We start from the raw sequence: 12,396 nt of genomic DNA, 5'->3' as shown, positions 1-12,396 counted from the left end.
GAGGGAAAAGGTGAAAAGGAAATGACTGTGCATCGTCCCAAGTCCTCCCTCTCACATGCCCTTTGGGATTTCCGAAGGCAGCCCAGGCTGTGGAGAGTCTGGCCTGTCTGAATACCAGCTCCCAGGACAAAGAATGCAGATGGAGAAATAAAGTCTTAAGTTTCTCTGTACACTAGGCTTCCCCAACACCTGCCACAGCTGTAGGTGGTTACTCTGTAGGGTCTGTATAAGGAAGGAGGAGGTAGAGCCCATGGAGTAATCTTAAAAAATTACTTCTAGCCCTAGCCAGTTTGGCTCAGTGGATACAGCGTCAGCCTGTGGACTGAAGGATTCCAGATTTGATTCCAGCCAAGACACATGCCTGGGTTGTGGGCTCGGTCCTCAGTGGGGGGCATACAGGAGAATGATGATTTTCTCTCATCATTGATGTTTCTGTTTCTCTCTCCCTCTCCTTTCCTCTCTGAAATCAATAAATATATATATTTTTAAAAATTATTTTTAATTGGAAGCTTATAAAATTTGGGGGAATTCCTTTCTCTAAGAATCCGACTTGGCTCAGGATGGTTATGGCTCATGGCAAGGAATCTGTCAGATGTCAAATGATCTTGAAGATTCTTCCATTCAGTCATTCTCCATCTTAACTCATGCTACCGGGACCCTGGCTATAGGGGCCAGAGGATCGCATCACCTGAGGCAGATCTCCTGGGCCACCCTGCCATCCAGGTGTCACAAAACTGGCTGGGGACTCTGTACCACTCACATGCTCACAGGGCATGGCCAGCTCTGTGCTCCATCAGCACAGAACCGAGCCAAGCTCTCTTCTCTGTGGCCACAGAACCAACCAGAACCCACGGTCCTTCCAGTTCCAGACCCATGAATCTCCCACAGGCTGGATTTGGCTGCTTAAAAGAATGTCAGGTTTCCCGAAAACCAGAGGTCCTCTGTGGCAGACCTCAGCTCTGCCACCATCTTCTCCTTCTGTCCTCTCTGGGCCTGGGAACCAGCAAAGTAGAGATGGGCCAAGCCAGGCTTAGAAATGGATAGAGATGAGCACGGCTTTGGGCACCTCTGCTCCAGGCCCTTCACGCACCAGGAGAGCTGCACAGCTCGAGTCTCCCTGACCTGCTGGCATATTGTGGGCCTCAAGTGCCTGGTGGAGGCACTACCAGGACAGGTAGTCATGGTCATGGGCAACATAAGCGAACACCCTTGGACATCTCCTCTCTTTGCCTTACCACAACACCCCCAGAAAAGGGTGGAGAGGAGAGTGACATGTCCAGAACCCCTGGCATCCATCAGGCACCAGCCTGGACAGTTTACCTACATGGCTCCCTCCTGCTTCTGACTGGGAGACATGCAAGGGAAGGAACTGTGTCCAGTTCATCCTGACACCCAGTCCCTCCCAGGGTCCCTGGCACACAGCTGGCACTTTATAAGTGTCTGTAGAAAACAGTCAACAAGGATCTCAGTTAATACTCAGGACAACTCTTGAAGGAGGCATTATTAACCCCACACATGAAATGGGAAAATGAGAGCAAGGGAGAAGACATTTTTCTGAGGACCCACAGCCAACAAGGGGTGGAAATGGGTCTCCAAAGCCAGTTGTTTTATATAAGTTCAAAGGCCCAGGGTTCCTCAGTGTATCCCGGACCCCTGGCAGGCCCCGGGCCATCCCAGGCCCTTACCGATCTCCGTGTTCCCCACCACCAGCTTGGCCTCGGGGTGCTGCGCCTTGAAGTCCAGTAGCTCCTTCAGGGTGGAGACCTGGATCCAGGTCACACGCTCCCCTTCAAAACACAACTGCTTCTGAGGTTCGTCTTTCAGCCTCTGGAAAATACCGTTTTCCAATGAGCCATCTCCTTCTCCCCATTCCATTCCCACCGCTGTTCCCATGGCCCTCACTCCGGGGCCACAGTGGGATCAACTCTTCTGTGGACTTGTTTATTACTGACTTCAGAATGAAAATACTTGTCAAAGACAAGGGTGAAAAACTACATGGATGGATGCGTGAACCAGCTTGCAACTCTTATATACATTAGCTCACTGAGCCATCAGAAGACTTGGTGAAGGAGGCATTGTGAGCTGCCTCTTGTGCAAGGGAGGGGGAAACGTGAGGAAGTCATGTGACCTGCCAAGGTCACTAGCCACAAGGCAACCTGGACTGTCCCCACTGTCTCCAGGAGGAGCAGTGGACAACGTGTGGGTGGAGCCAGGGTAGCAAAGGAAGGGTGGTCAAAGGGAATGCAATGCAGAGCTGGTCCCAATACATGGGGCAGGGGTGGTGCTGGGGAAGGAAACCCCAAAATCACACTGATGGTCTCAAGGTTGCACAATCTAGAGGAGGATATGCTGGCAGCCTGCTGCACAGCCCTTCTCTCTGGCCCTTGAACTCAGGAAGTCCTCATGTGTCAACAGCCCCAGGGAAATCTGCACTTTCCTCGCCTTACATGTTGGAACGAAGGAACTAATTCATCAAGAGAAGAAAGGGGGTGTGAGAGGTGTCCTTAAAGCAGAGCTACAGGCCTTGGGTTTATCCTTTGAATACAGCTTTGCTTGTTTGTTTGTTTGTTTGTTTGTTTGTTTGTTTGTTTATTAAATGGACTATTTGCTTGGGGAGCTTATGCATTAGATTTAGCCAGGAGGCCAGCAGATATTTCTGTAGCACGTCAGATACACACGGCACCAGAGAGATTCACTTCCTGTCCTCAGAGTGACGTGTGTGGAAAGGAGAGAAATGTGGGTTCCTGTGGGAGCACATGAAAGAGGGACTTTCTCTGGGTGTCAGAGAAAGGAAGGCAAATTCAGGCTGAGACCTGAAGGACAAGGAGAAGACAACATTCCCAGGGGGTATGAAATAAAGCAGGTCTCCAGGGGCTTTTGGCAGAGAGCCTCGATGGGCCTTTCCTTGCGGCATCTCCTACCAGCAACTCTGGTGGGAAGATGGACTCCTGGGTAGGATCCAAGGGCATGAACTCCTCTGGGTTGAATAAACATGGAGAGGGGGTGATCTGCTGGGAAAGGGAACAGAGGTGTGGTACAGTATATCCCCATTGAAATGCCCCATAGCACGAATGCAGCCCTTGGTCCAAGCAAGCTCGCTCACAACCCCCAGGCAGCTCCTGGATGCAGGAACCAGAAGGTCTTGCCAGAGGACCCAAAGCAAAGTGCATAGTCACCACCCTCTCAGTTTAGGCTTAACTGTTTCCTCTTCTAGCCACCCTTGCCAAGAGTGTGGAGTAAGACCACTGGCTCCTTTGAAGTGCGATTGGCACCCAGATTTCCAGGGAGAGAAGGACCCACTTACTGTGTGGTCTCTCTTCTGGTTCATGCAGCAGTTTTGGTTGTCCGCATTCCCTGCACAGCACCCACCATCCTATAGAGATGACCAACATTCACACACAAATATTTGCAAAGTGTTTCACAGAAGCTGAAGAACATACACTATTAATCTCCAGGGAAATCCAGCTCTGATACCTACTCCAGCATCCATGGTATTAGTAAATAGCCTGTCCCATACATTTGCCTTTGCATAGAGGTGAGACCTCTGCTTTACCTACTTCCTCTTGCTTGGTTAATGTTGATTAAATAACTTGTGAATAAACAAATAAGATCTCTCCTAGAAACAGCAGGGAAAATTAATGTTAAGAACATTTTTCCATAAAGATAGGTCTTCCGATTTTATCAAAACACTAGAGGCCCTGTGTCCCTCAGCCCAGCCTGCATCCTCTCCAATCTGGGATCCTTTTCACAATCCAGGACTGCTGGCTCCCAACTGCTGTCCTGCCTGCCTGCCTGCCTGCCTGATTGCCCCTAACTGCTTCTGCCTGTCAGCCTGATTCATGCCTAAGTGCTCCCCTGCTGGCCTGATTGTCCCTAACTGCCTTACCCAACTGGCCTGATAGCCCCTAAGTGCCCTCCCCTACCTGCCTGGTCACCCCAAACTGCCCTCCCCTGCAGGTCTGGTGGCCCCTAACTATCCCCCCCCCCTGCAGGCCTGGCCACCCCCAATTGCCCTCCCCTGACAGCCTGGTCACTCAGAAGTGCCCTCCCCTGCAGGCCCAATCAGCCTCAACTGCCCTGCCCTGCTGGACTGATTTCTCCCAACTCTCTTCCCTTGAAGAACTGGTCCCTCCCAACTGCTCTCCCCTGCTGGCCATCTTGTGGTGGTCATCTTGTGTCCACATGGGGGCAGCCATCTTTAACCATGTGGGGGCCATCTTATATGTTGAAGTGATAGTCAGTTTGCATATTACCTTTTTATTATATAGGATTTCTTTATACCCATTTCCCTCTTCAATGCTGCTCCCTTAGGAAGCCTCTGAGACAGAAATTCCCTTCTTTTAGGTCAAACAAGTTCTTGTCTGGGCACCTCCCAGGTTGGAGTCCTTGTGAGGCTCCCAATAAGAATGACCAACTCTGTTTGCTGGGTCCAGAGCTGTGTCCAGCAAGTGTGTCTGGGCCTTACCATGGCTGATTAGACACTTCTTGCCAGAAAGCTAAGCGCTCTTTATTCCTCATCGTGGGCCTGTTCCAGGGGGAGAGCACAGGTCTGATGACCCATTAACGATGGAGAAAGGCCTTGCCCAGGACCTCTTGGCATGCCAATAGCACAGCACAGAGGACTGCCCAGCTTGCTGCCTCCCACCTCACTGCTGTGTCCCAAAGAAAGCAGGACTCCCAGCTCAGGACCCCAGGAGACACTCCAGAATCATGGACTTGTGCTGAGAGGCCAAGTGGGGGAAACTTCCAGGCAGAGCTCGGGCACATTTCCAGGGCAACCAATTCCTGGAGGAGCTGACTGGGGGCAGCCCCTCTGCACATGAGTCACAGAAGGCACCCATCTATCCTGACATTTTTCGAAGGATGAGTCACAATCTACTGTTTTCTCCAAGAAAGCTCTCAGAGGGCCAGGGTGTGGCCTTTAAGAACTGGAGGGCACTGGCAGACTTGGCATTGGGAGAGAAAACCTCTCTTCCTTGACCCTCTGCAAATGCTGCCCTAAGTACAGGCTCCTTTGACATTCACAGCTTTGCCGTCAGGTCTCAGAGCTGCTCTAATTTGGGCCTCTCCACCCCCACCTTGCCCTTGCCCTTCCTATTTAGACAGGAAGGAAGGAAGGAAGGAAGGAAGGAAGGAAGGAAGGAAGGAAGGAAGGAAGGAAGGAAGGAAGGAAGGAAGGAAGGAAAGGGGAGGTTTCTATAGTGCCCTATCTCATCTTTCTTCTTGGAGAAGGAGTGATACAGGGAGTCACCAGGTCCCAAGTGAAGTGAGGGGCACCAGCCACACTCACCCAGTGCTGGTGGAAAGGATGTATTTCACAGACACACATTTTCCCAGGGCACTGAATGCCAACATGTTCTTACTTAAATCTTTGCTCTTGATAATTCATTGACATGTTTATGACATAAACGATTGTGATGGATAATGTGTCAGTGCCCTCAAGGTCTACTATGGCTGGATATGACTGCAGGGATTTCCACTTTTCTTAGGATACACTGAGCTCTGGGCTGTTTTTATGGTTTCTTCCCTTCCTTGCTTGCTGCTGGATGGACACTGTCATTTCTCACTGGAAACAGTTTGCCTCCCTCTAGAAGATGCTCTTCACCCTTTCCTAGTGTATGCTGTGGCCATGAAAATGAGATGGCCAGGTTTGATAGAATTGTATGCAAATCAGGAGTGAACGGCTCTGCCAGGCTGTTTTGCTCACTGATTAGAGTATGGGACCCAAGGACCAAAGGGTCATGGGTTTGATTCTGATCAAGGGCGCACACTTTGGTTGCAGGTTCAATTCCCAGCCCTGGACAAGGTGCAAGCAAGAGGCAACTAATCAATATGTCTCTCTCATGTCAAAGTTTCTTTCTCTTTCTCTCTCTCTCTCTCTCTCTCTCTCTCTCTCTCTCTCTCTCTCTCTCTCTCTCTTTCTCTCTCTCTCTCTCTCTCCCTCTCTCTCTCTCTCCCTCTCTCCCTCCTTCCCTCCCTCCCTCCCTCCCTTTCTCTCTTCTCTTCCACTTGCTATAAATATCCATGGGGAAAAAAGTCCTCATTCCTCAGGTGTGGATTTTTATTTAAAAGAGTGAAAGGCATGTATAACGGCTGGGGGTTTCTAATGAATCATGGACATGAGCTTCCAAGGACACTGGGCAAGGCATGTCGGCTGCTCAGAGAACTGAGCTCTGCTCAGCTCGTCTTAGCTCCACGCTGACCGGCAGCTGGACAGAGGGAAGCACAGGCAAGCAAGAAGTTAGGACCCAGTTCCATACTTGGAAGGAGAATAATTATCAGCTACACTCAAAAGCCCTTCTCTTTTGAGAAACTAGGAGGCTGATTAAATTGTTTCTCTTTGAGCAGCCTCCTATGAAATGCACTCATGGATAAGATTAACAATTCCTAGTTTTCATTTATAGAGAATGAAAACTATAAATGAACCATTTAGAGAGATCAAGTTCAAGTATTAAGTCATGGAAGAAATGGATAGGCATTGTGATTCAGAGTTGTCACTTACTGAATACTTAAGACACGCCCAGGCTTGTTCTGAGGACTTTGCAAGAAGTACTTTCAACATTCATGATAAGGCAGGTATTATTATAATCTGCATTTTTAGAAACATGGAAATTTGTCCAAGGCCATGATCCAGTTAAATGATGATTTTAACCTAGATCTGCAGACTCTAGGTCTGAGCTTTCAAGCATTTTTCTCTAAATCTACACCTCCTACAGTGTTTCCCCGAAAATAAAACATCCTCCGAAAATAAGACCTACTCACAGGTTTCCTTCTGAGTGAAATATAAGGCACCCCCCCGAAAATAAGCCCCCCCCACCCCCCCGGCTCTGTCTCAGAATAAAAGTTAATTTACCAAAAACTGGTCGCTAGGGATGCCCCGATTGGCGTCTAGCAACCAGTGACGTTACACTGAGTCCTGAGGTCACTGTGTGGAGGCAGAGCGGAGGTCAGAGTGAGCGGTGAGCACTGGGCAGGAGAGAAGAGGAGACTTTCGTAGATGCGTGTAGAAGAACAGGAGGATTAGAGTGGACAGGATGTGGCGAAGGTGGTGAGTGCTGGTCTGTCTCTGGTGACACTACCTGATGCTCGCGGCCACCCTCATGATGACTGAAGGTTCTCAGTCAGTGGCAGACCCTGCTCCAGCCCAGATCCAGGCCCTAGGAAGCCCAGTGACAGTCCCCAGGCAGCCCAAGGGGGTAAATGTCTGATAAAGGGGTAGGGGGGATGTCTGGTGAAGATGTTCAGTGGCACAGGGGTGGGGGGAGGGGGATCACTTAAAATGACACAGGAGGATCAGAGGGGGCAATCAAAATGACACAGGAGGATCAAAAGGAGTTACTAAAATGGTAATCCCTCCTCTGATTCTCCTATGCCATTTTGATTCCCCCCTCTGATCCCCCCTGTGTCATTTTAAGTGATCCCCCTCCCCCCACCTTGATACCCCAATTCCTTTTTTTTTTTTTTACCCCTAAAAATGAGCACAAAAAGAAAAAGCTACTCCGTGGAGTACAAGAAAGGAATCGTGGAAGACTCTTGGGGCCAAAATCTTACTGCTTTCTGCAAAGAGAAGATGTTGAGTAACCGATTGGCCAAAAATGGTGAGCCACTCATTGAACAAGTGGACAAGGAAAATGCTAAAAAGTGCAAGTGTGGATCAGGTCGGCAACCATTATTTTCCGAGCTGGAAGACCTGATCTGTGAATGGGTTGTTGACAGGAGAGCAAAGGCTTTGGTTGTGAATAGGACTCAGATTCAAGAATCTGCCCTTGCAATGGCACCACAGTTGAACATAGCCTCTGAAGACTTCAAATCATCACACTAGCTGGTAATTTCCTTCAGTGAAGTGAACTGTCTTTAAGAAGCTCTACTGGTACAACATTGTTTAGGTTGGAAGATACTCAAGTTATTAAGCAAGCACTTGCATTCAAGTCCTTTATTTATGATGCTGACTTCTCTAAATACAATCTTTCCAACATGATTGCTAGGGGTGAAACTGCAGTATTTATGGGCCAATCATCTCAAACAACAGTTGAACAGCGGGGTGCCTCCTTAGTGTACATTCCCTCCACTGCTTACGAAAGTGCATGTGTTTCCTGTATTTTGGCAATTTGTCTGGATGGCACTAAAATCCCACCTTTAATCATTTCTAAGGGCAAGAAGGAAAAGATTGAATGTGTTTTGAGCATTTTTATTCTTGAAACTGAAAAAGCCTGGGCCACACAAGCAGTTATAAGGAAGTGGGTCGATTTAATGCCGCTTGTTATGCAAGGGAGCCAAAGAGGTCTGCTAGTCTGGAATGCAGCCAGCACTCACCTCGCTAAAGACATGAAGACATTTCTTCATGAAAGAAAAATAGATTGGATAATGATTCCCGCAGAAATGATGGCCTATCTCCAGACTCTTGATATTGCAATAAACAAGCCATTCAAAGATAATTTGCAAATGGAAATTAAAGACTACATTGAAAATAGAATGGAGAGAAATCAGTGTGGAAACTTTGTGAAACCTAAACTGCAAGAAGTTGTGACTTGGGTGAAGAATTCATGGGAGAAAATCACTGACAGTTGCATTGCAAATGCACTGTGAGCAGGCTGCCTTGACCAAAAGTACTCATTTAAAGACATTGCTATTGCTAAACACGAGAGATTTGGTCCACTGATTCTGAAAGAAATGGAGTCACAAGAAATTCACCAGGAAATTCAGGAATTGGATTGTTATGATGATGTTCCAGAAGATGATGACATGATTATCATTGAATAAATGAGTAAATTTTTGATACTGTAGGATTCAGTTTGTCTGGTTTGTATTGACAATTACCATACTACCATAGCGTATACAGGTAATAAATTTCCTTCATTTTCATTTAACAATAAAAGTGTAACGTATTCTTCTTCATGGAAAAATAAGACATCCCCTGAAAATAAGACCGAGCGCATCTTTGGGAGCAAAAATTAATATAAGACACTGTCTTATTTTAGGGGAAACAGGGTAGTTCCTAATCAGGGCATGGTGTCTTCCACTCTTATAAGCCCCATTTTCATCCCCACCCCTGAGAATTATTTGCATGAAACACTCTTTTTTGGAATGCACTTACAAAACACTGACTCTAACAGCAACCCCGAATCACCCAGAGAGGAGGTGTTGGCCTAGAGTCAGGATCAACCTGACCCAGTGGGAGAATCAGGTAAAATCTGGGGAGACTAAGCCAAAAAAGAGGCCGTCCATGAGTCCCCCTTGCCAGGTGGCAGCTGTGTGCCTGTGTTTATATAAGGGATGCCCACACACTTCACTGTGGCTTCTCACTCAGCATGCTAGGAACACTGCAGGACTTCAAAAACTGGCGATTTGGTCAGCAGTTTAATCAGCCCAGCAGAGCACCAACTGCAGAAGGCAGCCAGGAGAGGAAAGGATGAGGAGCCTGGGTGCTGAGTCAGTCAGCAAGCACCTGTGCCATGGCCTGAGCAGGCCAGTCTCCAAGGAAGGCTGCCAAGGCTAAATGCCCTGGAGGGAATTAACTCTGGGGCACTGGGCCTCTTCCAGGAACCAGTTTCCCAGGCTCTTCCAGGAGAAAAAAGTCCCAGTGCTATTGATGAGAGCCCCTCTCTGAATAAGAATGGGAGAGTCTACTGCTCATGCCAAGTAGCCACAGTGGGGGAACCTGCCACCTGGCCATCTTCTCTCTCTTCTCTGTCATGCAGAGGCCCTTGGCATCCCTCCCAACTGTGACTGCAGGGTGTGGCTGCTTTAGGAGCAGGGCCACTGATGTCCTGGGCACCCACTTACCTTGGTAAAGGTGCAGAAGCCCTGGAGGATGGGTCTGTAGCCTGTGCAGCGGCACAGGTTTCCTGTGGGACAAGGAACAGGGGCGATGTCAGTGCAGGCTCCAGGGCAGGTGAGGGGCTCTGGCTGAGCCCAAGGATCAGACACCTTCCTACAATGACCCCCGTTCTCCCTTGTGCTGACTTCAAAACATGTACCACTTCTTCCAGGAAGACTTCCTGGAATGCCCTAGGTGCTTCCATGGTGCCTATTCCTCGTGTTATGAGTAAATCTCTCTCTCCCTCAGAGTACAAAGTCCCTGGAGCAAGGATGGTGTCTTTTACCCCCATGTCCCTTATTCCTTGTGTGGTGCCTGGCTCATGATAGGACTCCATATAACTGGTTGAATAAATGATGGACTGAAATGGCGAATGGACTGGGAGTCTTCTCTATTCAGTTCAGAGGAACAGACAGCTGGCACAGGCTCCTAAACCCCTGCACCAAGGGAATGTGGGAAGCCATCCCTGCAGGAGCTCAGGATCCTGACTGCTTTCTCAGATGGGCCTTTGCCCTGCAGAGTCCTGTCCTGGTGGAAGCTGAGATGGAAGGAATATCACTAGACCCTGTGGAGTTTCCAAATGGTCTCCCCACTGCCACCCACCCCAGTGCAGAGGGAGGGCAGGAAGGCATCTTGGGAAGACGAACACCAAGGCAAGCTGTCTCCAACCCACCTGTGTGTCCCTCAAACTAAGAGAGGTCAGCCCTCCAGCAGATCTAAGCCAACATGTGCAGGTAGGCTGAGCTTCTTCTCCTAAGACAGTGCCTCTGACTCTTGGCGCATCCCCGGCTTCCACTTGGGTCCCGCACTGACTCCCTCAGAGCCCCATCTGCCACCCTATCTCCTGGGCTGTGTTCTGGACCCGTACCGTGGAAGGCATCCTCGATCTCCTCCATGGTGGGCTCGGGCTGGTTCCGGAGCAGCGTGTACATGCTCATGACGAAGCCGGGGGTGCAGAACCCACACTGGGAACCGTGGCTTTTGGAAATTCTCTCCTAAAAGGGACAGATGACATGGACACCTGTGTTGGCAGAACTCCTCTCAGGCTTGCTACGTGTCTCAACTGAAGCCAAGCCACATCGACCAGGCAGTTGGGCAGCAGATGCTGCACGGATTCAAATCCCAGTACCACCACTTGCCAACATCACCGAGCCTCTCTGAGCCACAGGTCCTTTGTCCTGGTACTTACCTGAGGATTCAGTGAGATAATTCACAAAAACTCTTACACCTGTACCTGGCATACAGTGGGAATTCAAGCAGTGTTCATTATTAGTAGGAGAGTGATTATTAGAACCAGAAGCATCTTCTCTCTCTTTGTTCCCTTCCCTGAGCAGAGGAGGAAGCAGGTCCAGAGATTAAGAGATTTATCCAGAGACACACACAGTAAATGGAAGAGCTGTGTCACCTTCTGTTACCTACACTGCCCCATAATCCATCTCAACCAGCCTTTGTTCAGAGCCAACTGAATAGATCTTATTCCAAACTAGAATACCACTGTATAGTGGTAACCCTCCACATCCATAAGAGTTGAGAAATGGATCATATAGAATATGTGAGGCCTAATGGTTTGGCTCAGTGGATAGAGCATTGACCTGCACACTGATGGATTCCAGGTTCAATATGGTCAAGGGCATGCACTTTGGTCCTGGGCACATTCCCAGTAGGGGGTGTGCAGGAGGCCGCTGATTGATGTTTCTCTCTCATCTATGTTTCTAACTCTCCCTTCCTCTCTGTAAAAAAAAAAAAAAATTAAATATATTCTTAAAAAATAAATAGAACATGTAATATGCAATGATTATCACAAAATTTTCATTCAAATCTGCAAAATTTTTCATTATAAGATTTTCCACATTATTATTAATATAATTACTATGTCTCTTAAGAGTATTTCTTGACACTTACATTAAGTAAAATTATTAGAATATTGTATCCCCAGTGCCTAGCATATCTATTCATTCATTTTATAAATAATTACTGAGAAACTAACATGTGCCAGGCATGGTAGGTGACCAGACCGTGAGGAAGAGAGATAAGTTCTCTGGTCTCATGGAGCTCATGTCCTAGTCAGAAAAATATTGACACACAGAAAAAAAGAAAATCCAGGAGATGGATGGTATGTAAAAATTAGTTCAAGATGACAGGACCCTGAGTGACCATGGCTCCTAGAAGTGGTCAGAAGTAGTGGCTTTGAGGAGAATCCAAGATGGCTGCTCGGGTAGGCAACTAGCCGCAGCCGCACACAACAATTTTAATAAAATACAACTAAAATATAAAATGGACATTACCCAGAACTACAGGAAAGTCAACTGACTGGAAATCCTACAACAAGAAGCAAGGAGAAAACCAGAAGGAAACACGGAGGAGCTGTAAAAGCCTAAGGTACGGAGACACGCGGCACACGCGAAGAGGACGGAGCCGGAGAGGAGGGAGGCCGAGTGCCTGGCGGGCGTTCCCTAGCGGAAAGGAGATAAAACTCCGACTGTGCTGGGCCCCTGACTGCTCTGAACCCCCGTTCTAGGCCAGACCCCGGGGACCCAGGCTCAGCCATAGGGAGCTGGGCTGTAAGTCGGAACCCCGGG

General features: G+C 48.4%; 1 pseudogene across 1 annotated transcript in view; it reads right to left on the bottom strand.

Annotated features, from left to right (window-relative positions):
* Positions 1-12,396, bottom strand: part of LOC311630983 (xanthine dehydrogenase/oxidase-like) — a 63,236-nt pseudogene that overhangs the window by 37,925 nt on the left and 12,915 nt on the right. The window contains exons 5-9 of the transcript in view: positions 10,686-10,812; positions 9,784-9,845; positions 3,305-3,373; positions 2,922-3,008; positions 1,686-1,827 (exon numbers count right to left, since the gene is read on the bottom strand). The product of the transcript in view is annotated as a xanthine dehydrogenase/oxidase-like (transcript). The remainder of the gene's footprint in view (positions 1-1,685; positions 1,828-2,921; positions 3,009-3,304; positions 3,374-9,783; positions 9,846-10,685; positions 10,813-12,396) is intronic.

The sequence above is a fragment of the Pipistrellus hanaki genome, assembly GCF_964339955.1.
Source record: "Pipistrellus hanaki genome assembly, chromosome: 12".
Lineage (NCBI taxonomy): Eukaryota > Metazoa > Chordata > Mammalia > Chiroptera > Vespertilionidae > Pipistrellus > Pipistrellus hanaki.
Note: the sequence above shows the minus strand (reverse complement) of the source record. Positions and strands in the feature narration are given on the sequence as shown.